Source organism: Anabrus simplex, chromosome 1 (assembly GCF_040414725.1).
Source record: "Anabrus simplex isolate iqAnaSimp1 chromosome 1, ASM4041472v1, whole genome shotgun sequence".
In the NCBI taxonomy this organism is placed as follows: Eukaryota; Metazoa; Arthropoda; class Insecta; order Orthoptera; family Tettigoniidae; genus Anabrus; species Anabrus simplex.
Window position 1 is genome coordinate 87,344,422 of NC_090265.1, and position 25,577 is coordinate 87,369,998.

General features: G+C 39.5%; 1 protein-coding gene across 1 annotated transcript in view; it reads right to left on the reverse strand.

The window, feature by feature from the left end:
* LOC136861690 (hemolymph lipopolysaccharide-binding protein) overlaps positions 1 to 25,577 on the reverse strand; it is a 113,144-nt gene that overhangs the window by 87,200 nt on the left and 367 nt on the right. The window lies entirely within an intron of this gene.

A 25,577-nucleotide genomic window follows, 5' to 3' on the forward strand; every position in this document is an offset into this window, starting at 1 on the left:
AATTTATTATTATTATTGATATTAATAGGTATGTTCGGCCTTTTATGGGTTAATATTTAACTTCTTTCGACGTATTTCTAAAGGTTGATTTTCTCCCTTCGTCCTGCCGCCGCGCTGCTATGGCAACGTGCCTTCCCCGCTTTTCCAGCCAATTGGGCTGGCCTTCCTACCCTCCCTCCCGTCCGCCGCTCGCTAGTCGAGCTACGGACAGAGGTGAGGGTCTTGACTTGCCTGATAGCGAGCAGCGGCAGATGTACTCGGTGCCTTGAGTTACGGCGGCTGGTCCGTTTGGGTTTCGAACCCTGCCTTATCCACGGTGTGGAGGTAAGCTCTTCTACATGATAAAACTGATGTACTAGCGCGGGGTAGAACGAAGGGAGGATCTCACTGTTGGGATTCCGAAATATTCAGTCCTACGATATGAGTGTAACCCAGTGCCTTTTAATGTTATTGTATACGGGCAGGCACCTTCAAAATTAGCTGCCACCTCCATCGTCATTGGTTAAGGATAGTAGATTCTCTGCTATTGTAAGTACTGAGTGCTTTTGAACGGAGGGCAGTTGAATGGTTGAATTTTGTTTTTAATGTTCTGGCTCAATGCCCAGTATGAATGTACTTAGTTCACAGCCTGAGGCTGTCTTGAGATTTAAACGATATTGTACGTGTTAACACGCTAAAAGGAAAACCCACTAAGGGGATTTGTATTGAAAATAAATGTGGTTATTTGCTGAAAGGAATGTTAGCTTGAAACAGGCCCAGGCCCGTGCGCTTTTTCCTTCATTCCTTCCCCTGTGGGGATGTTTGTAAACCTACGCAGGGGTACAATGATAATTATAGAAATATTCCAGTTAATGAATTTAGAATTTGAGGAAAATAATATGAAGAAAATTTCGACAGGAGAGATTTATTTTAGATATTTCTCATTAATTATAGGAAGAGTTAACTCAATCATTAATGATTATTGAGTCAAAGAATTGTTTAATGTTAAAATAATCTGATTTTAGTAGAGAAGGTCTTCTCGCAAATAGAGTTTATTATTATTTATTTCATTCAACGTATGCTAATAATTATATGTATAATTACAGATATTTAAATCAGCTGAATTTTGGGGGAAGAAATTCCATATTATCGAGACAGGCCGGCGGAAAAGATGTTTTTAAATAAATTAAAAAAACACAAGATTTTGTTCAAATTTGGGTTTTGTGAAGGGTGCTAGTTTAATAAACGTTTAAAACCGTATTTAGTGTTTATTTTTATTGTCGCCAATCCTTAAGCTATCCCTGGCCTTAAAAGTTTTTTGCATAGCCAGAAAACGAACAGTCTGCGACTGGGACTCTCGTTCTCCGGCTGAGTAGCCAGGTAAGAAGGGGGCAGGTTTAGAATGGCGGCCAACGTGCTTGGGCTCGATATATATTGGCTGTGCGAATACAAGGACTCGATCTTGTAGTCCAGAGTTCGGACAAAAACAAGATGCGGCGGCAATTTTAAATTTTTCAGGTTATTTTATGACATTTATTTGCCCAAAATTTTGTGGCGAACTGCACTCATGTTAAAGTTTAGGAAGGGCCGTGTTGTAATGTCATAGACAAAATCTTGAGAAGAATAGGAAAATTTATTTTCAAGCGGTAGGTTTTCCGCAAAATTTTGATCTAGGTCTTCGAATATTAATTTGATTTAATATAAATTTTCTCCTAAGGTTGTGAATTCCATCCACACGTGTTTGATGAACTGGATTTTGGTATTTGCCATCGATCGCTATCTTCTCCATTGTCTGAAATGCCGTTTAAAGTATTTGTAACTATGGAGGATCTGCGTAGATTTTTGGAGGGCGCTATGGCTAATTTGAAAGACAGCCTGAAGCAAGAGCCTAAGGATACTCAGGACAGCTTAAAACAAGAACTAAGTGAAAATCAAAATAAACTAGAACTTAAATTAAGTGAGAGTAATAGTCAGTTAAAACATGAACTTGCTGAAAACCAAAATCAGTTAGAAATTAAATTAAATGAGAATAATAATCAATTAAAACAGGAGTTGAAACAGGAACGTAGTGAAAATAAAGATCAATTAAAACGCGAACTTAGTGAGAGTAATAATCAGCTGAAACAAGAATTAAATGCGGGTCAGGATAAACTGAAATTAGATCTTAAAAATGCCTTGGAGGAAATTCAAACTAAAACTGACGAAAATATTGAATAATTACACATGGACGTGAAGGTATTTAACGAATAACTCGCATCAGTCCAAAGTGAACTAGTCTCTGTTCAGCAAAAATTTTCAAATCTCAAAGGGGAAATTCAAGCTGGTAACACTCATTCAATGTCGGCCATGTCCAATGAATTCAGCGAAAAATTAGCTAAGGTACAAACAGGTATTTTACAGGGACTGAACAAGTACAAAGACGAAGTGGAAAAAATTTCCAGAATATCGATGGAAAAATCGATGAAAATGCCGAAGACCCGAAAGCAACTAAAGCAGCATGGGGGAAAATATTTACTGGCATTTATGAAACCGTCAAACAGGTTGAGAAATGGGTCATTGCGGAAATAAAAGTGTCACAAGTAACCACTTCCCAAAGGTTAGAATACTTTTATGAAACCATAGAGGAGACACAAAAAGGCCTCAAGGCCATGAAAACTACGCTAGGCCAGGAAATCTACAAGGTTAAGGCTAACTCCGAAGCCTATAGACAAGAACTTCAAGGAGGGATTCAGGAACTCGCTCGTGAGTTGAAATTGATTAAAATACAGGGCGAAAGTAACAACATTGTTGCCACGACGTTGCTTGAAAGACAAGGTCAATTAGAAAACCAGGTGTCTGGAGAAGTCCCGTCGTATACTCCCAAACCTGACATCAGGACGAATGTGGTTAACCCTGTAAATACTACTAATCCTTTCCTAGCTCCTGACAACAGCGGAACGAGTCAAATGTATACTTCAGGTCAAACACAAATAGTAAATATTATCAGGTTACACGAAGACCACCCCAAAATAATAATGTGAAGGGTGTAACTCCTAAGAGTTTTGTAAATGAACTTCAAGAGTATTTTCGTGACAAGAAGGTCCCACCAGAACGCCAATTACGAGTCACAGAACGATACCTGGAAAATTAAGTTTTGACATGGTTCACTGCATTTAAATATTCATTTGGCGATTTTGAAGGATTCAAGAGGGCTTTTCTGGACAAATATTGGAATTCAGATATTCAGAATAATTCAAAAACTGATCTGTATGCGAAGAAATATGCCTCATATACATCCACGCGTTTCTCTGAATTCTTTGCCAGTCAATTAAGGAAGCTCAGGGAACTAGACACGCCACCATCAGAGACTGAGATAATAAAAGTGATCGTGAGACAGCTACCAGCTGATATTCAAACAATAATGATTGCATCTAACGTTCAAACAGCGATCCAAGCCGAAGCGATTCTCAGACAGCTAGACATGACGTCTAGAGAGCAACTTAGACGTAACAGTGGCCAGGAACAACAGGTTTTCCAGATTACGATCACCAGGTTGGAAGATAGAGTTCCTAATAACCAAAGGAGAAACTGGAACCGAACCTCAGAAGATAGATCACCGCGGGATCATTCTCCCAGGCCAGGATACCAAAACAATGAAGATTGGAACATTTCTAGGCGGCACGCTAGGTGGAGACCATACGACAATAACAGAGGAAGATGGAGAAGAGACAGTGATACTAACCGAACAGAAGGAAGAAAACGGAGTTGGCGACAAGAAGAAAAGGAAAAATAACTCCGTGAGTTGCAATAATCTAACCAAGGAGCAAATGGCGACACGCGATAAACGACCAAGACACAAACCCTGACATTGTAGGAGCGGAGATCCTAGAATATCAGAGGGCAAAACAGAAGGAAGGAAAGGAAAATCCAGAAAATGAAGGATACAACCAGGGTGCCATTAAAAAACACTCTATCAGTAAATGATAGGTTGAATTCTAGTTCATGTGGTATAAATGAAGCCCAGGAATGGATTGTTGCTCAAATAGACTCATGGATGACTAAGTCGGAAGATTTATTAGAGGAAAAACAAGATTCAAATAGAAACTGCGCTAAAACACTACCTATAATTTTGGCCAGGGTCTATGAAGTAAACGTTAAATGTTTAACAGATACAGGATCCACTATTAGTGTAATATCGACTTCATACCTGAATTATTTGAAGGATAGGCATGATATTCCAATTATCTCGGTGCCCCATGTTAAAATCAAAGGGATTATTCCAGATAAAACCGTGGCATGTAAACAACAGACGCTTCTTGATGTAGAAATTGGCAATACAAGATTTCCTCATGTTTTTCTGGCCATGTCGAATATAAAATTTAATATTATCCTTGGAGTGGATTTTTTGCTGTCATATCACGCAAATATCGGCCTGGATTCAAACCAAATTTTATTCAGAATGAATGAATCATCAATCAGCTTTAGTAAATCCATCTGATGTAAATGACCAGAGTGTTTTTTATGTCAATAACGCCTACACATCGTGGGAATCTGAAGACCAGGAAGCCACAGAAGACGTTCATCAGGCTCTGGATAATATTGTAGAAGAGGGCGAAAAATCAGCACACCCATTTGACCTTATAAACCAGAAGGTTAAACAAGCTCTAGGGTCAGATAAGGAAAGAAGTCAACTCCAGGATCTGCTATTAAAATATAAGACTCTTTTTGATGACAAACCAGGTCAAATTCCTAATTTCAAATACTCGCTTGTAGCAACTGACTGGATACCATTCAAAAGAAAACCTTATCCTATCCCAGAAAAATTCTATGTTTGGGTTGGAAAAATAATTGAGGAGAAGGAACAGGATGGTATTATCATGAAGGCTAGTACACCATTTCTTAGTTCCTTAGTGGTGGGAAATAAACCAGACGGTTCCTTGAGGATTTGTTTAGATACTCGTGATATAAACCGGAAGCTGATACCAGAGAGAGATCAGGCACCTGCTATCAAGGACATTCTGAGAAAATTCCGAGGGATGAGATTTTTCTCTTCCATTGATTTCACCTCGTCATATTATCACATCCTTCTTGAGGAGAAATCCAGACTACTCACAGGATTTATGTACGACCAGCAGACATGTGTTTTTCGAAAATTACCTTTGGCATTTCTAATGCAGGATCTGCGCTCATCCGTGCACTTGATAGATGTCTTACAGATGAAGTGAAAGGCTTTACAACCAAGTACATTGATCATCTGCTTCTGGCGAGCGAAACTCTTGAAGAACACCTGATTAAGCTCGAGAAACTACTTGACAATCTCTCACAAGCAGGATTCCACATTAACTTAGCAAAATCACGCTTCTGTCAACCTGAAATCTTATTATTGACGGTACTGGGAAAAGACCCAATCTAGTTAAAATCGAAGCTATTAGCAAATTTCCAAGACCTATCCGAGTCAAACAAGTTCGGCAATTTTTAGGTATGGCTAACTTCTTTGCTAATCACTGCCCTCAATATACACAGACAGTAGCACCACTGCAGGAATTATTAAAGAAAGGAAATCGTTGGCGATGGAACGAAGAGTGTGATCAAGCATTCACGAAAACCAAAGAAATGCTCCTTAATAATGTTAAATTGGGATACCCGAATTTTGAAAAGCCATTCATCTTACAAACAGATGCATCTGGAATCGGAATTGGGGCCGTGTTATTTCAAGAAGATGAGAAAAATCCTGTGAAGAGGGTCTACTTGGCACTTGTCAGCCAAAAACTCCGCAATCATGAAAAATATTATTCAGTCACCGAACTTGAGATGCTATCCATTGTCTATGCACTGAAGTATTAGCAAAAGATAATTTATGGGTTTCCTGTAATCGTGAGGACTGATCATAAAGCCTTAACATTCATGATGAAAGCTACAATGGCGTCGGAACGCATATTCAGATGGACTATGTTCGTACAACAATTTAATATACAAATAGAACACTGTAAAGGGAAAAGTAATCTCCTAGCTAACTGTTTAAGTAGGAACCCGAACGCTGAAACTCTGGAAGTTAACCAGTTAGAACTAATCCCAGAAGACCGTGAATTTCTACGGAAACTCAGATATATCCGACAAGCTCAGAGACGGGACAGTAACTTAAGATCTATCATAGACTTCCTAGAGAATAAAGTTAAACCTGGAGAGCCTGGATACCGGAAAGTTAAAAGGAGAGCTTCCCGATACCAATATCTGGATAATATTTTATTCAAGTTTGTGGATCCCGCCAGGTCAAAATTAAAAGCAGTTGTTCCGTCAAAATTACAAGAACCACTTATTTGGCACGCACACAGAATTACAGGTCATGGAGGCATTGATAAGACCTTAGCCACTATACAGGAAAATTTTACTTGGGAAGGACTCAGATCTATAGTCCGAAACGTGGCTCGAACCTATGACACTTGCCAGAGAGTGAAACATAGTTCTCATCTGCTACAACACACTCCTATACCAATTATACCTTCTGGACCAAAACAGTTATATGCAATGGATCTCTTCGGACCCGTTCCAACATCTAAAAGAGGTAACCGGCATGTCGTTGTTACAATCGATGTATTCTCAAAATATGTTACTTTGTATCCTATTCAAAAGGCAAATTCGAAATCAGTAATTTGCCGAATTATTCGAAACCTTGTTCCTCACATGGGCAAGCCTAAAGCTTTACTAACTGATCATGGATCTCAGTTTACTTCTACTGAATTTCGACAGGCTATGGAACAATTGGGAATCAAGCATATTCTAAACTCCATTCGTCATCCAGCCAGTAATCCAGCAGAGAGAGTTATGCAAGAATTATCTAAATTTTGTCGTATATTTTGTGGAGACGCACACTGGCTGTGGATGGATGTTTTGCCAATCATTATGGAATGCCTAAATAATACTGTACATGAAGCCACATCACAGATTCCTGTTAGTCTTCATTTTGACAAACAACCTCGTCGACCTTGGGGCGATATTATTCAATGCCCAGGAAATTTGAGACCGACTTTAGAGGAAAATATCGAGAGAGCTGCTACATCTTTACGGGAACATGCTGAAAGAAGAGTAAGAGACAAGAAATTCCATCGACCTCTAAAACTCCACGAGTATGTGTTATTGAAGAAACCAGCTACTTCCGAGACCACTAGTAAATTCTATGCTAAATTTGCACCACTTTTTGTAGGACCATATCAGGTTATTAAAGTTTATGGGAATAATGCGTATCGAATCCAAAGCCTGGATAAGACCTATGAAGGTGTTCACAATGCCTCTAATTTAAGAAGCTATTATTTTCCCAAGCAGGCAACTAAAGATCAAGTAAATGTGATTATTGAAGAGGAAACATCGTGGGATGAAAAGGAGGATCCGGCGCACCATCATGCCTCAACACAGGTCAATATGCTGGAGGATATGTGTCAAGAATGCCAGGAGATACAGAGCACAATAGTAGGCCATCTTCGATTATTGAGTGCTGCACTAGAGGCCGATAATAGGAGGCTACGTGCCGAGACAGCATCTACAAATACCGCTGGAATAGTGTGACACAAGACTGTAGTTGGAAATTTTCAGGGAACATTTTAATAGTATATTCCATGTGATAATGGTTTAATCTTCCGACTAAATCATTTCCAACCAAGGGAGATGATGTCCCCTTCAAAATTGGTAAAAGAAGGAATATTTTAATATCTCAGTGTGTTAAATATTTTAATATCTCAGTGTGTTAAAATATTATTTCATCAGCCAGGGTGAAAATTTTCCCGGTTCAGTATCACCGAGAGGTGAGCGGCTCGAAACCGGAATTTCCGAAGCAAGAGAGGAGAGCTGGAAATTGTTTTTATGTGCCTGACAGCCAGCTGTATGCCACATGACCGGCGGGGGAGAATCCAAGGCGAGCCTATCGATAAAATCAAGGCCGTTCTACATCTAACTGTACCTCCAATAAAATTATAACACCCGCTCGAGTGCAAGCTATTGACCAATCAGAAACGTTCACGGCGACACACCCTCGTCACAAGACAATTATAATGTGGTGTTTCCCGGAGGAACTGCTCATTCTCGTCTTATTCTGCGTCTGATTCTGACTGCTTCTTCTGGACGTGCTTCTACTTGGAAAATACGCCGACGCTCAATTTACAGACCTCCCTGGGTTCGATTATTCGGCAGTTCAGATTTATTAAAAATGTTGGTCTACGAATTTAGAAGATTATTGGAGAAGATACGTATTAATTCATAACATTTCTCATCGCGTGTGTGTACTGGACACATTTTAAGACTTGGTTGTTAGTTTCAGCTTATTCTATTCCGGAAAACAGAAGAGGAAGAATACGTGGAGAACGAGATAAATTCAAGATGCCAGCACACCAGCCAAAGGAAGTCCATTGATATTCCATGTTCGTCCTCGCAGCTGCACTGATGTTCTAAAATGTGAGGCGACTTCGGACATGGAGAGGACGGAGTTCGATGGTGGGTGACCTATCCCATGTCTAAGGTCATCAGCCAAAATCCAGCTTCAACATTCACTTAAGTACCATATTATAAATTATATCTGTCAATCTTTGTACACAGAATGTAGACATTACTCTTCCTTATTCATTTGCATAGGTTTCTCTTAGTATTGCAGTAGTTAGATATTTCATTTTTTCTTTTCATGGTGCAAGGTAGTTAGATATTGTGTGTGAATGTGTATTGGACTCTATTACATAGACAGTGCACTGTGTATGTCTTCGAGATTCATTCTGACTGTCCCAATTCAGCAGTATAGGAGTGTATTAAAAAGAATAGACCTCTCCGATAATAATGATTTAATTTGAAATCTATATATATAAAAGCAAGTCGGTCTGGAGCGATGTATATATAAATATTTAAAAATGAAAAAAGACGTGAATTAATGAGGCACTTCCAGAAATCTTTGAAATTTGAAACTTGGTATGGGAGAAGCTGACGAGCCCAGGATCCCTAGAAAAATCGAAAATTCTCAAAGTTCCCTCAAGGGGGCACGCTGGGAGGCCTCAAATTTTGGGCTCAGCGTAAGAACGCAGTCGTATAATCTATCCAAAACAACAACCTATAGGTTACGTGGGCTTAAAAATTTTCGGGAATTACCTATTTTTTTTTTCCCGTCCCCCAAATTAAGATGGTGGCACAACCTGCCAGACGAGGTAGAAAATTGAAATTTGGTGAAATTATAGCTTTTGGTCCCTAACCGACGGAAAAATTCCAACATGTTCAAATTTTTCACTTTTTACCCCCAAAGATATCGAAATATGGAGGCAATTTTAATGACTGTGCAGACATTCTTTTTGAGCTATTTGTTGGATAAACGGTAAGTCGTATCACAAAACGGATGGCACAATCTCACTTCAATTCCGAGTGATCTATAACTTTGGTCCTATGACATTTTGTCGTATCTCTCTCCCTAATACGTTCGATTTGGCCGTATTTCTGGATTGTTGGTAAATTTGGTGATTTTTACAAGTATATTTCATTGTTTGACACACTTATATGAATGATAGGATCATAAAGTTGGGTTCGCAGATTGGCACGATCAAGGGCCATATGTGGACCAAATTTCATGATTTTAGCTTATACACAAGTAGGCAAAAAGTAATGTAAAACGTTACAAATGTACCCAAATTTCGGCTTGTTAATATCATGAACCGTTTGGGAGTTAAGAATCTCGAAGTGGAAGTCTGCACTTTTCAACGTGCTCATGCTTATCCGTCATATATATATATATATATATATATATATATATATATATATATATATAACAAGTCGGCCTGGAGCGATGTACAGTATATATAAATATTAACATATAATAGGACCACCTATTTATATCGCTAAATGTGGCCAGAAAGTGTGTCTTATCCTTTTTTCGATTTGATTTAGAAGCAGTTATTCTGTAAATGAAGGTAAACATCCGTATACTTCCGTATGACGACTATATTCCTTCATTGACGTCGATTTGTAGCGATCTAGAAAGGGTTTGTCTGTCATTGTTATTAAATACTTTGCAAATCGATACCGACTGACAGAAGGAGGGCGTCTGCTATTGTATTTACTCCTCCCCACATCGACTTTGACAGGCAGTAAGAATGGTGTTGTCCTCCATCTCCTGTGCACTATTTTAATGCATAATTCACTTCTCGATTCGACTAGCAGAAGACAAGGGAGCGTGACATTTTCTTCAAAACTCTTGTACCCGATCCATTATAAGCAATTTTACCCATCTAAAATGTGACTGACCGGGCGAGTTGGCCGTGTGCATAGAGGCGGGCGGCAGTGAGCTTGCATCCGGGAGATAGTAGTTTCGAATCCCACTATCGGCAGCCCTGAAGATGGTTTTCCGTGGTTTCCCATTTTCACACCCAGCAAATGCTGGGGCTGTACCATAATTAAGGCCACGGCCGCTTTCTTCCAACTCCTAGGCCTTTCCTATCCCATCGTCGCCATAAGACCTATCTGTGTCGGTGCAACGTAAAGCCCCTAGCAAAAAATATGTGACTGACATTAGGCATAGTGGCCTGCTATTATAATGGAAACTCACCAACTCGGTGTGACTGGCAGTAAGCTGACTGGCATTAGAAAATGCGTCTGCCATTATAATGATAAGAGCGCAACTCACTTTTGACTGGCAGTAAGGAAGGTCCTTGCAAATATATTAAAAGTTCCTCAACTGTAATCTATCTAAAAGTAGGAAATGTGATCTGCCATTGTAATGAAACCTCCCCAAATCGATTTTGGCCGCGCACTAGGCAATGGGGCCTGGCGTTAAATGAATATTACCAACTTCTTTGTGAATTGCAGTAGACAAGTGGACTTGCCTGTATCATCGCAATTCCGCAAACCACACTTTAACTGGAATCAACGTCTGTGGATTTCACAATGCTATTTCTCGGATAAAGCCAAGACACAATTTAGTAATCTTATTCACTTCATGTGCAGTAATTTACTTCGATATCCGTATACAATGTAGAGTACCGTAGCGAAGCACGGGTACATTTGCTAGTTAAATTATAATTTATTTGAAGTCATGAGGGACAGATTATTAGTATGTTTCTTTACGTCAGATTTTCCTCGACGATATTGCGATATTTTGGATGCATTTTAAACGTGTTAGAGTCATCTGATATTTATCGAGCTTTAGTATACCCGGATAAGTGACCACGCACGGTTAATAATAATAATAATAATAATAATAATAATAATAATAATAATAATAATAATAATAATAATTTAACTTCACCTCGGGTTAAAAGATAACATAAGGTCATGAGTGCAAATATTGTTTGCTTTTGTGTGACATTAATGTGTGTGCTCTAAATAGGCAAATGTGAGCCTGGAATACGGCCGAATCCTGAAGGATCATTTATTGCATTTGTTACATTAATTGTATTTATTACATTTATTATATTTGATATATTTATGGACTTGGGAATGGATCAATTACTGGGTGTTTGATTTATGGATCCATTAATTGAGTCTAATGTGGACAGAATATGTTGTTGAACATAATTTATTCGAGTGGAGCACGTATTAATTGATAGCCATGATATTAGGAGGATAATAATAGTGTCGCAACTCATGAACCATAGACGCGAATATTTATTTTTAACCTGCGTTAATGACGTTCTACATGATATTTCCGATGATATCTATCTCTAACATTCTCATGAACATCGTTGTTGAGCTTAGTTTCATTATTGAAGTGATATCGTGACGTCATTACATTCCATTTCGTCGCAATGGTATTTCTTTAGCCGATACCGTCATATGAAATCTTCCATGACCTAGTTTAAAATTTAAAAGTAATAATCAAGGACAAGTATTTGTTGTAAATATTATTTAATGTTACCGTGTATCCTAGTGTGAATGTGCTATGTGTGATCTGCCATTATTTTGGGAATTGTGATATTTTTCTTGACGACATTCTGACTTGATCTCTTGTCTACTGCGTGTGTTCTGATCAATTTTTCGTGATCGTGCGTTGACCATATTTTAGGGAGATGTGAATCTTTAGTGAATTTTATTTCAAAATAAGATAATATAGGGTCTGATGTACTAGAAAAAAATGGATAAGCAAGGGTCATGCCCGTGGATGGGACTCACGAAGTCATTCATTGTAAACCCTACATTGTTAAAAAAATTTCAATGAAGGTGATATTGATGAAAAACGCTACGTAAATTTATGTAATTATTAAGGAGAATTTTAAGATGATAATTATAGAAATATTCCAGTTAATGAATTTAGAATTTGAGGAAAATAATATGATGAAAAATTCGACAGGAGCGATTTATTTTAGATATTTCTCATTAATTATAGGAAGAGTTAACTCAATCATTAATGATTATTTAGTCAAAGAAATGTTTAATGTTAAAATAATCTGATTTTAGTAGAGAAGGTCTTCTCACAAGTAGAGTTTATTATTATTTATTTCATTCAACGTAGGCTAATAATTATATGTATAATTACAGATATTTAAATCAGCTGAATTTTGGGGGAAGAAATTCCATATTATCGAGACAGGCCGGCGGAGAAGATGTTTTATAAAAAATTTAAAAAACACAAGATTTTGTTCAAATTTGAGTTTTGGCGTCTCCGAAGACCGTAAAAGTAGTTAGTGGGACGTAAAGCAAATAGCATTATTATTATTATCAAAATTGAGTTTTGTGAAGGGTGCTAGTTTAATAAATGTTTAAAACCTTATTTAGTATTTATTTTTATTGTCGCTAGTCCTTAAGCAATCCCTGCCCTTAACATTTTTTTTGCATAGCCAGAAAACGAACAGTCTGCCACCGAGACTCTCGTTTTCCGGCTGAGTAGCCAGGTAATAAGGGGGCAATATTTAGGATAAAACCATTAACATATATTAAAAATAGGACATGTTTCGCACATGCTTTGTGAGCATCATCGGCCAAAATAACTTAATTCAAGGTAGTCCAGGCCCCTGACCCTAATACATCTATATATATAAAATTGGATGTTTTATATTTGACGTTAATAGACTCAAAAACTACTGGACCGATTTCGCTGAAATTTTCACAGTTTGTTCTTATTTCATCTGAAAGGGATTATGAAGTGGTTTGAACGAAATCGGTAAGGGAGTTTTATTATCATGAGTAATTTTATGTAATTTTATTAAATTGCAAAGCCGCACCAAGATTGGATCGACTTTATGGACAGATTGTTGCTAGGCGACAGCAGCTTACGTTATACCATGATAGTCCGCTAAATGAAATGGCGTATGGTGTTTAGTGCCGGGAGTGCCCGAGTACATGTTCGGCTCGCCACGTGCAGGTCTTGTGATTTGACACTCGTAGGCGACCTGCACGTCGTGATGAGGATAATATTTGCTGTATATAGGAGGACTAGCAGAAGTACCCGTTCTTCGTACGGGTTATCAGAAACTGGCTTTAGTTACTCATACTATCGGTGTGACTGACTTTGGTAGATTTATCACTGGTGTATTTACTTAAGTACGTAAAATTATTTGTCATATTTGGAATTAAACTGTATCTTCTTCTTCTTTTTATTCATGGGGGCCTCTCTAAATTAGTTCCTAATTAGCGTCGACCTCTAAGATCTTTTACTACCATGTTTTTCTGTCATTCTCACCGAGATATACCTGTTCCCTTCACAAAGGTGCAGGTTTAGTGTAAGTATACTTCCGCTAGATAGTACCACAAATATAAATATTATTGAATGTATTTGTTTGATCCAACATTTCGTAACTATTACAAATGATCAAGGAAATACGCAATGCATAAAAGAAACTACTACAATTATCGAGAATTATAATTCTCGGGGCTTGTCACTCATGTCGCACATATCATACAATGAATCTGAGTATAAATGATGAGAAATTTTTTCAAGCCATGGGCGCACCATCTTGATAATTGTGTACAGTATATAGGTTGTTTTCATGGTTACAATGATCGTAAAATTGGAACAAAATATCGGCACTAATAACATCAGTGATCCTACTACTCCATTATTTGATAGAAAATAGTTTAAACTATAGGTAACAGACTCCCCAAAATGCTGAAACCTAAGCCAGTATGAAAAAACAGAGGCCCGTCGGCAACCGCTGGTCGTTGTACTACGGAGATCTCCGGGGCTATTACTTTTATATTTCACTCCCTTTCGATCCCCGCCCAAAGGAGTGTTATGAGCGTCTTACACAACAGTTTATCTTTTCCAGATAGTAAGTCATATGTGTATCAATTTTGGTAGGCAGGTATGCCCAAACGTACATGCATAATCTAGCTGCTGTAGAATCCTGGAGCTGACGTTGCCATGGTTACGGCCGTTCGTTTTTGTATCCGATTCCTAGATCAGGGGTACTGTGGTTCCAATATCTCCATAACGGTTGGTTTTAGGGCCTTAAAACATGGTTTTCGGACCCGAAGTGTTTACCGAGTTTAGTTCTTTGCGTCAAGGGGCTTAAAATGAGCTTTGTCTCGTCCTTTACGACAAATTCTATTTCGCCTATATTAGCCTATTATTTTAATATTTTTATATCTCCCCTGTCGCCTCCTCCCCATCGAATTGTTTTGAAAATAAAATACAGCCCATGTTACTCACTGGCAATGTAGCCTTCTATAGGTGAAGTATTTTTTTAATCGGTTCAGTAGTTTTTGAGTCAATCCGTTACAAACAAATATACAATTTTTTCCCTCTTTATAATATTAGTATAGAAGTATAGATTACATCCCTACACATACGGTTGCCGTCAGGAATGGCATCCAGCCATAAAATATGCTCAGATCCACATGTGCCACACAGTTCGCACCCGCAACCCCACAGGTGTGGGTAAAGCGATAGAAGAAGAAGATACTCATTTTAGAAATTCATGCGCTTTTTTATTCTTATCACTCCCTTAAGTGGATTTTCCAAAAAAGAGTGTGTTCATTTTTAAAGGAGACTCCAAGTACCAATTTTAAAGTCTGTAACATCTTCATTTTTGAGATATATGTATCCTCATATAAATAATTCAACTCCTTCCTCACTCATTTTCACACTCTCCCCCTCCTTAAGTGGATTTTCTGAAAACGAATATTTGTGTTCTTTTATTTTTTAAATCCCAACGCCGTAGCCGTGTTGAAACACCGGATCTCTTGAGATCTCCGAAGTTAAGCAACATTGGGCGTGGTCAGGAGTTGGATGGGTTGCCACGCGCTGTTGGTGGGGGGTAAGGGAATGGAGGAGCGGAAAGGAGTTGGCCACCCTACCGCACGTAAACTCCGGCTCAGGAACATCTCTGCGGAGGTTCGGACCTGCCTTCGGGCAGAATAACCCTTACCTTACCTAATTTTTAAAGGGGATTCCAAATATCAATTATCATGTCTGTGACATGTTAGATTTTTGTGATTTATTGTAGATAATTTCGCTGCTGTAGAATCCTCGAGCTGACGTTGCCATGGTTACGGCAGTTCATTACTTTATCCGATTCCTAGAGCAGGGGTAGTGTGGTGCCAATATCTCCGTAACGGTTGGTTTTAGGGCCTTAAAACATGGTTTTCGGCCCCGTAGGGCTTACCAAGTTTTGTTCTTTGCGTCAAGAGGATTAAATTGAGCTTTGTCTCGTCCTTATACGACAAATTCGATATTTTGCCTATATTAGCCTATTATTTTTATATCTCCTCCCCCCGTGCCCCCCTCCTCGAATTGTTTTGAAAATAACCGGCAATGTAGCTTCTTATAGGTGAAGTAATTTTTAAAATTGGTTCAGTAGTTTTTGAGCCTATTCGTTACAAACAAACAAATTTTTCCTCTTTATAATATTAGTATAGATGAAAACACGCCGCATTGACTTACAAAGTACCTTTCTTGATAGGAGGTGCATTCTTATGCCCATTATTTTGAAATAGCAATTCAACATGCCGTGATCGAGATGTACTTTCATGTCATAGTACCAACATTGATAGGTCTGCCCATTTTGAAGAATGTAGCTCTGTATTAGACGTGTAAAATATTTAAGAAATTCTTTAAAATATAGAATATCAACAATGGAATGACAAGAGTTATCACCCCTCTCCTAACGAAGAGCAACTGGGGGTTCCCTACGAGCAAAGGCGAGTCTATGTAATCTATAGGTCTATAGGTGGGTATATAGGTAGGTATGCATGTATTGCATCTTCTCCTAAACCACTCCAGCGATTTCAACCAAACTTGGTACACTTATGACTTAGTATCAGGAAAAAAAACCTCGTGTGGGAGAGACACCACAAGCACCCTTAAAGGGGGAGTCTTGGGGGACGAGTTAAAAAAATAATCGAAAATAGTGTTGAATTCATAGTTTTCGGGGTCGTTGAGATAAAATAGTGACACTCCGGATTTTAAAGTCCAATTTCAGTCCCCTTCGGGGCGGGAGCGAGGGGGAGTGAGAAATAATAATAATAATAATAATAATAATAATAATAATAATAATAATATTAAGAAGGAGAAGAAGAAGAAGAAGAATTGAAAATAGAGCCGAATTCATAATATTCAGGGTGGCTGAGATGAATAGTGATACTCCGGAATTTGTTGAAGTCCAAGTTCATCACCCTTTGGAGTGGTAGGGACGAGGGGGGAATGATATATAAAAATAATCGGAAATAGTGTCGAATCCATAGTTTAAGGGGTCGCTGAGATGAATCGTGACACTCGGGATTTTTTAAAGTCCATATTCAGCACCCTTCGCGAGGGGGGGGCGAGGTGGAGGGAGATATACACATATTAATAATAGAAAATACAAGTCGAATCCATAGTTTCGGGGTCACTGAGATGAATAGTGACACTCCGGAATTGTTGAAAGTCCAAGTTCATCACCCTTTGGGGGTGGGGGTCGAGGGGTAATGAGATATAAAATTAATGGGTAATAGTGCCAAATCCACAATTTGCTTTTTTTTTTTTTTTGCTAGTTGCTTTACGTCGCACCGACACAGATATGTCTTATGGCGACGATGGGACAGGGAAGGGCTAGGACTGGGAAGGAGGCGGCCGTGGCCTTAGTTAAAGTACAGCCCCAGCATTTGCCTGGTGTGAAAATGGGAAACCACGGAAAACCATTTTCAGGATGGCCGACAGTGGGGTTCGAACCTACTATCCCCCGAATACTGTATACTGACCACACTTAAGCGACTGCAGCTATCGAGCTCGGTCCACAATTTGCGGGGTCGCTGAAATGTATAGTGACGCTCCGCATTTTTTTTTAAAGTCCAAGTTCATCACCCTTTGGGGTGAGGGGCGATGGGAGAGTGAGATATAAAAATAATCGGAAATAGTATCGAATCCATAGTTTTCGGGGTCGCTGAGATGTATAGTGACACTCCGGATTTTTAAAAGTCCATGTTCAGCATTAAGAGATACGAATTTCGTAGTGTTCCCTATTGAAGTGAGTTCAGCGACTTTGGGGGGGGGGGGGTGAGTGAGACAGAAAATTAATCGAAAATAGTGTCGAATCCATACTTTTCAGGATGGCTGAAATGAATAGTGACACTCCGGATGTCGTTTAAGTCCAAGTTGAGCCCAAATAAGCAGGGTTGTGAGAAGGGCTGAAGAAAAGAAATTGTGCAAATGACCGAGATTTTGGGTGTTTGTATGCATGTTCCAGCATAGTGTTAACTAAACTTGGTACAATACTAAATTTATTTAATAAATTCACACTATCTGTAAAAAATATCGCAGAGGCAAGACACCCCTAGAAGCCCTAGGGAAGGGGACGAAATATAATTATAACTAAAAACGACCGATATTAGTGTTAAATCCATAGTTTCCTGAACTACGGGAGAGATTTCAGCTAAACTTGGTACGTTTATGACTTACTATCGTGATACAAACTGCGAGAAGGTATGGTAGACCTAGCACGCTAGGGGTGGGGTGGGAAGGGCTGAGATGTAAAAATAATCGAAAATAGTGTAGAGTAGTGAGACGAATATTGATACTCCGGGCGTAGTTCTGTGTATGTTTCTTCCAACATAGCCCTCATACAAAATTGGTACACATAAGACTTACCATCTGAAAAAAATACTGTTGGGTAAAACGCCAGTAGCACTCCTCGTGGAGGTGGTGAAATATAAAAATAAACGAAAAGGACAGATATTAATGTTAACGAGTTCGCTGAGTTGATCTGTGACACTCTGGATGGATAAGTCATACTTCACCGCAATTGATATGGAGGCTGAGAATGGGTGAAAATGAATGTAAAAATAACCGTCAACATTTTAAAAATAATAGAAAATAACCGATATTAATGTCGAATTCATTGTTGTGACTCCCTAAATATCGTTTAAGTCGACGTTCAGCCTCCATTGGGACGGTGCACTGAAAGGGGTTTTGTAGTGTATAGTATAAAATGACCGAGATTAGTGGTGAATCCACTGCGTTTGGGGTCTCAAGGCTGATTGATGAGAGTCTCAATGACAGTTGAAATCGTGTAGATCATATCTATACCGTGACTGATAAATACATGAAGTTATCACTTATTATGTTTTTGAAAGGATCAAATACTTCCCAATCAATTCGAGCTTCCACAAGGATAAAATTTTACCCAAAAATGAAATCATTTAAAACTTGAAATCAACTCTAAAACTCTATAATAGATGGTAAAAATCCATATCCCAGAAAGAAATTCTATAAAAATTCACTTTAACATAACTAACTGGTAAAAAAAAATGCCATGTAGCTATTTCTAGCCGAGTGCAGGCCTTGTAAGACAGACCCTCCGATGAGGGTGGGCGGCATCTGCCATGCGTAGGTAATTGCGTTTTATTGTGGTGGAGGATAGTGTTATGTGTGGTGTGTGAATTGCAGGAATGTTGGGGACAGCACAAACACCCAGCCCCCGGGCCATTGGAATCAACCAATGAAGGTTAAAATCCCCTACCCGGGACCCTCTGAACCGAAGGCCAGTACGCTGACCATTCAGCCAACGAGTCGGACAACTAACTGGTGATACTAATCTTAAAAGTAAACATCCTAAACCAACTAGTATAGTATAGAGTTCAATTCGGAAAATATATTTTTTATCGAGAGGAGAGGTGAAAAGATAGGATAAGGTAATAAAGGAGGAGGATTAGTAGATAAGAGTAGATTAAAAGAACTGGACGTTAAAAGAAAATGGGAAAAGATAGGATAGGGAAATAAAGGAGGGGTAGTTTAGAGTGGGTTAGGAGGATGGATTATTGGAGGTAGAAAACGTGGGTAGGAACTGTGTAAGGCATGGGAAATTGGATTCGTGTTTAGAAATTTAGCATTTTTGAGAAGAATTAGGAAGTCGAAAAGAATATTGGGTTTTTCAGATATGTCGTTTAAATTTAAATTAGGGTTGAAGTATTGGTCAAGGTGAATAAAACGATTTTCAGTAGTGTTTAGAAGGGGGCGTTTGTTAATGATTTTAAGTATTTTTATGTCTTTTTCAATATTTGTGAAATTATGTTTGGAGTCTCGTATGTGTTGTCCTATAACAGAGAATCTGTTGTATTTAACGGCGTTGATATGTTCGGAGTATCTGATATTAAAGTTGCGTCCAGTTTGACTGATGTACGAGGAGCTGCAGTTGTTACATTTGAATCTGTATATTCCAGATTTAGAAAAAGCACTGGATTTATTTTGTGATTTAGAGTTGTGTAATATATCAAAAGGCCACCTGGTCGCCAACCCACGCTTCCAAGTTAAGAGCCCTGGGGCTTTCATGTTCTTGTATAAGCTTCACAGAAATTGTGAAAGTATGTGATGGAGAGTTAAAAAAGTTTTTTTGCTAGGGGCTTTACGTCGCACCGACACAGATAGGTCTTATGGCGACGATGGGATAGGAAAGGCCTAGGAGTTGGAAGGAAGCGGCCGTGGCCTTAATTAAGGTACAGCCCCAGCATTTGCCTGGTGTGAAAAATGGGAAACCACGGAAAACCATCTTCAGGGCTGCCGATAGTGGGATTCGAACCTACTATCTCCCGGATGCAAGCTCACAGCCGCGCGCCTCTACGCGCACGGCCAACTCGCCCGGTTTAAAAAAGTTTAACTGTTATATTAATATGAGATGTAGCTCGTGGGGGAAGATTATATATAGCAATGTAAGGTAGTATTTAGAATTTATGGGGCATGCATGTGGACTCTGGGTGGATGAAAGCCTCGATACGGCCTGTATATCACGAAGGAAGTTCTCTGAATAACTGGAAATGATATTACTATTCAGTTTTTGGAAGCTTGACATGTCGGATTTGTTTCTAAGGAAACGTATAATCTCATTATTGTCACAAAAACGTATTAATATATGAGAAAGTGGCAGCTTCTCATACATTCGACACATAGTAGTCACTGATCATTGAGCGTGATGCGCCATCTCCAGGACTGAGGTAGAAACATTACTACAGTATTTGATATCCTTAAAGGAAAAAGTGTCCGGAACAGAATGCGAGGGCAGAAGTTTCACAGCCCAATTCAACAATCCTCCGTAAGGAAACAATATAATATACGAGAGAAACTTTCTATTTTCTTACGACCTTATTCCTTAGTGTAATATACCTATATAAGTTCTGGTAGGAAATAATGTAATTGGGAGAAGCCTTCATTCTGCTCCATAATCGCAACACATTCGGTGCACAGTCAACAATAAGACACGACAGAAACATACTATTGTTGAACAGGTCGCTTACTGTGCAGTCCGCATTCAGTTCATATAAGAAGGATAAGAAAAGTTGTCGCTATTCCCCGTTCACCCAGCACGCGTCCGTAAGGATTTCGGGGGCGATCAAGCGTGCTGACTCTCTGGATGGTTGCCACGGGTGATGGCGGGGAGGGGCCATCACTACGGGGAAGCCTGCTGCGATCGCAGTTGGTACTACCCCACTGTACTTGTTAATATCGTCGGGGTGACAGTCGAACTCGACACGAGGTACTGCTCCTCAGAACAGGGGTTTGCTCTGTTTGGGGATTCAGTCCCGAGTGTCGGAAACGACTGAAACTTCGGAGATATTAACAAATACGCGGGATGAGGTGCGCGTCCGAAAGGATTCCGGGGGCGACAAAGCGCATCGACTTTCTGGATGGTCGCCACGGGTGATGGCGGGGAGGAGCCATCACCTTTACAAAAGCTTCCTGCGTTAGGTCAAGGAGGCATGGTGGAGAAGTTCTACCCACTATCTGACAAGAAAGAAGAAACGTGCGGTGAATCGACAAAATGACGCATGTTCAGTTGATGTGAATAGTTTCAATTGTAAAATGTTGGTATCAATGGATTGTAATAAAATCTATGTATGGATGATTTTGTATATCCCTATGATATTCGCTAAATAAAATTCATCATCACTGTTCTTAACTGCAGTACTTTTTAATATTCAATCAAATAAAGAAGGCTAAATGTATATACACTGATGGGTTATTGAAAAGCTCACAACCATAGTGTTAACGGGAGATTAAAGATAATACACACCTTCCATAATTTCGGAAATCATAGAGCCGGGAGATGGTATTGATTATTTTAATCTTCATTTTCGATACATGCAGTTTACAAAAATGATTATAGCATAATTGAAAAACGTGCAATAAAAGCACAAACAAAGAATAACCTGTCCGGAAATATGATGAATAAAAATTTAATACAAGTATTTGTGAGTAATTTAGAAGTTGAACAGAAAATAGAAAGGCCTGAAAAGTGTGTTAGAAATATTATTGTAAGAAATGGAACTTCTCGGACATGCTATCGAGGAAACATGGCACCCGCCCCAAAGAGGTCAGCACAGTAGTTACCCTCAGTCCCTCCATATGTCCGACTCCTGAAATGAATATTAATATTGACTTTCGAAAGAAAAAAAACGTGCAGACTAATAGAACTATTACGATAAAATTATTATATGCTATATCTATAATCTACGTACCTAACTGCTCTATTCTTCAACGGAGTTATATTTTCTAGTATAATGTAAAAACGTCTATTAATACAACGATAAAACTAATTACAACAATATAAAGAAATGATCAGTAAGAATATAATTCTTACTGATCATTTTTTTATATTGTTGTAATTAATTTGTTCTTGATCTGTAGTTTAATGTAAGATTTTGCCGTGTATCGGTACTGCAATATGAATATCAGCATAATTCACTTGAAGCAGTGTCCTTACATTGACACTCGCGCATGCGCTCACCATACACGCAAAAGCACCTTCATTGTGTTCTATCATTATTTTGTAACTATAACCACATCGTCGGTCAATCCTGCCTACGCCACTGAGCTTTGGTATCAAGAATTATTGGAATTGTCGAGCAGTCATAGTGCCCTCAACAAGCACTAATTGTGATTTCACATTAAAGCCAATAGCTCCCCAGACCATAATGCTTGGTGTTGGCCCTGTGTGCCTCTCGACAATAAGATCTGGGCGGCCCCTCCTCCCGGTACGTCGGCGCACATGATTCCGGCGATCACTGCGGGCAAGTCAGAAGCGCGATTCATCATTAAAGACGACCCTATGCCATTCGTCGACCCCCGTCGATCTTTCTCGACACCAGGCCAGCCTTACACGTCGCTGTTGTGGGGTCAAAGGAACACCTTCTGCAGGGACACGGGCTCGTAAGCCAGCTGCACGCAGGCGATTACCAACTGTTTGTTGTGTAACGTGGGGTGCCACAGCTGCTTAAATTTGCACTGCTGTTGCATGAGGTTCTATCCGGGCCATCCGAATGATGCGGCGATCCTCTCTCACAGTTGTCTGTCGCGCTGGGCCTGTGCCAGGTCTGTGAGTGTGGGTACCTTCATTTGACCACTGCTGCCATACACGTTGTACCGTAGATGCCTGTCGGCCAACACGTGCAGCGACAGTCCTTAGCGATAATCCAGCCTCACACAGCCCAATTATCCGAGCCCTCTCAAACGGCGACAGTTGTTGATAGCGTGCTCTTCTCTGTCGTCGAGGCATGTTTGACGGGGAACACTTCACTGCACAGACTGCAAGTCAACTACGCTACACCAGAGTCCCTATACTGGAGTTGATTCCTCCGCGACCAATCACATGGGCAGACCTGTAGCAACAATCCAATGGGTCTGAAACTTTGATCGTTTACATACCTACAAAGCATCGTTCCATACTTTGAAAATCAACACAAACGACCAATGCCTTCATGGTGTTGCAATTTCCATTTTGTTAAGTGTATTATTGTCAAGAGGAATGAATTGTAAATTGCTTTGAAAGTTACACGTGTTCTGAATTCAATTTTGAAGGTAATCTGGTTGCATTCCTTCGATATATTTTTTACAAGTAATATAAATTACGACAATATGATGCGCATAAGCAATCATGCGATACTCATTTATGGACTTGAGGTTAATTTTCCAGAGAATAAATCGCTAAAGGGTATTATAGACATTCTTTGCTATTTTAAATTCAATACTGTTAGTTCATCCAGTCTATCCGTTAAGAGTTTTGATAGGGGCGTAACCAAGGGAGAGGGAATATTGTGAATCAGGACACCCAGTGACATTTTTACAAAAGAAAATAAACGGAACCTGAAAATAAACGAGTGAAAGTCGACAGAATGGGTTGCTCTTTTGAGCATTCGCAGAGACATAATTGTAAAACCAATAGATCTCTCGAATTTATTTTGTAAGAAGCCTCGGAATTTGGATTTTAGACCGTAATCTGAACATACAGATTGTAAAACTATTTACCTTGATATCACTTTATTCTTGATCTGTAGTTTAATGTAAGATTTTGTCGTGTATCGGTACTGCAATCTGAATATCAGCATAATTCACTTGAATCAGTGTCCTTACATTGACACTCATGCACGCGCTCACCATACATGCAGAAGTATCATCATTGTGTTCTATCATTAACTATAACTTTTTTTTGCTAGGGACTTTACGTCGCACCGACACAGATAGGTCTTATGGCGACGATGGGATAGGAAAGGCCTAGGAGTTGGAAGGAAGCGGCCGTGGCCTTAATTAAGGTACAGCCCCAGCATTTGCCAGGTGTGAAAATGGGAAACCAAGGAAAACCATTTTCAGGGCTGCCGATAGTGGCATTCGAACCTACTATCTCCCGGATGCAAGCTCACAGCCGCGCGCCTCTACGCGCACGGCCAACTCGCCCGGTCATTAACTATAACCATCCCGTCGGTCAATCCTGCCTACGCTACTGAGCTTTGGTATCAAAAATGGCATCAGCACATAAAACCTTTACCCGTATATCACATATTATGACAAGTTTTATGAAATCGTTGACGATATAACTATCTCTAGGACCCGCCCGACTCATTTATGGGATTGAGCTTGATTTTCCGGAGAAGAAATCACTGGATTGTATCATAAAGCAAGGAAGTAGCAACAAAGAGTTAAGCCTTGTACCTGTGTAGAAGGTTTGAACATATTCCTTCCTATTGCAAGTGACTAATCTCACTTTATAATGTATTGAGCAGGTGGATAATAAAACTTTGTTATTGCAAACATTCCTTCCTATTCTAAGTTTCATTATTTTCGTGTGTCCAGTCTATTCGTCCAGTCTATTCGTTAAGAGATTTGATATCAAAAATGGCGTCAATATATAAAACCTTCTACCCGTATATCAAATATTATGACCAATTTTATTTTATTAAAGCTTTGACGATATTGCTACCTTTATGACCCTTCATAGTGCTTCATTAGCACTGGGTGCAAATTTTGGTACTAATCACTCGAGGCATGTAGATCTGTACAAGGAACAAACTTACTTTGAATTTTATAGAAATAAAGATGATGATTATTATTGTATGTATATTGGGTATTTAGCCCGAAGGCTGGTTGGATCCTCAACAGGTTCACCATTAGCTGTCATACATGGCCTAGGTGTCACTGAAGAGGCGTACTAGGGAAATGAGGAGTGATGTAGTTTTCCGTTGCTTTCCTCACTGAGCCAGAAGTTGCTATTGCACATCAGTCTGCCAAGCCCACTGAAATGCGTGCACAAACCGACCCTATGAACGACATTTTCACACCATTCAGAGCAGGGTCTGGCTGCATGACGAATGGCATTACTAGCGTCACTCATACCTCAGCCATTTTTATATTGTCAAAGCCAAGGATAAGACTGAGACAGGTCAATGAAAGTAACAATTTTATTCTAGCCCATACCAGAAGACATGGTGCACTGTAAACACTACATCTTGCCAGCAAAGGCCTTATTATTATTATTATTATTATTATTATTATTATTATTATTATTATTAGTATTATTATTATTATTATTATTATTCTATATCGGTTTATCCTCTAGGGTCGGTTTCTCCCTCAGACTCAGCGAGGGAACCCACCTCTATCACCTCAAGGGCAGTGTCCTGGAGCTTCAGACTCTGGGTCAGGGGATACAACTGAGGAGGATGACTAGCACCTCGCCCAGGCAGCCTCACCTGCTATGCTGAACAGGGCCCTTGCGGGGGAATGGGAAGATAGAAGTGATAGACAAGGAAGAGGGAAGGAAGCGGCTGTGGCCTTGAGTTATGTACCATCCCGGCATTTGCCTGGAGGAGAAGTGGGAAACCACGGAAAACCACTTTCAGGATGGCTGAGGTGGGAATCGAACACAGCTCTACTCAGTTGAGCTCCCGAGGCTGAGTTGACCCCGTTCCAGCCCTCGTACCACATTTCA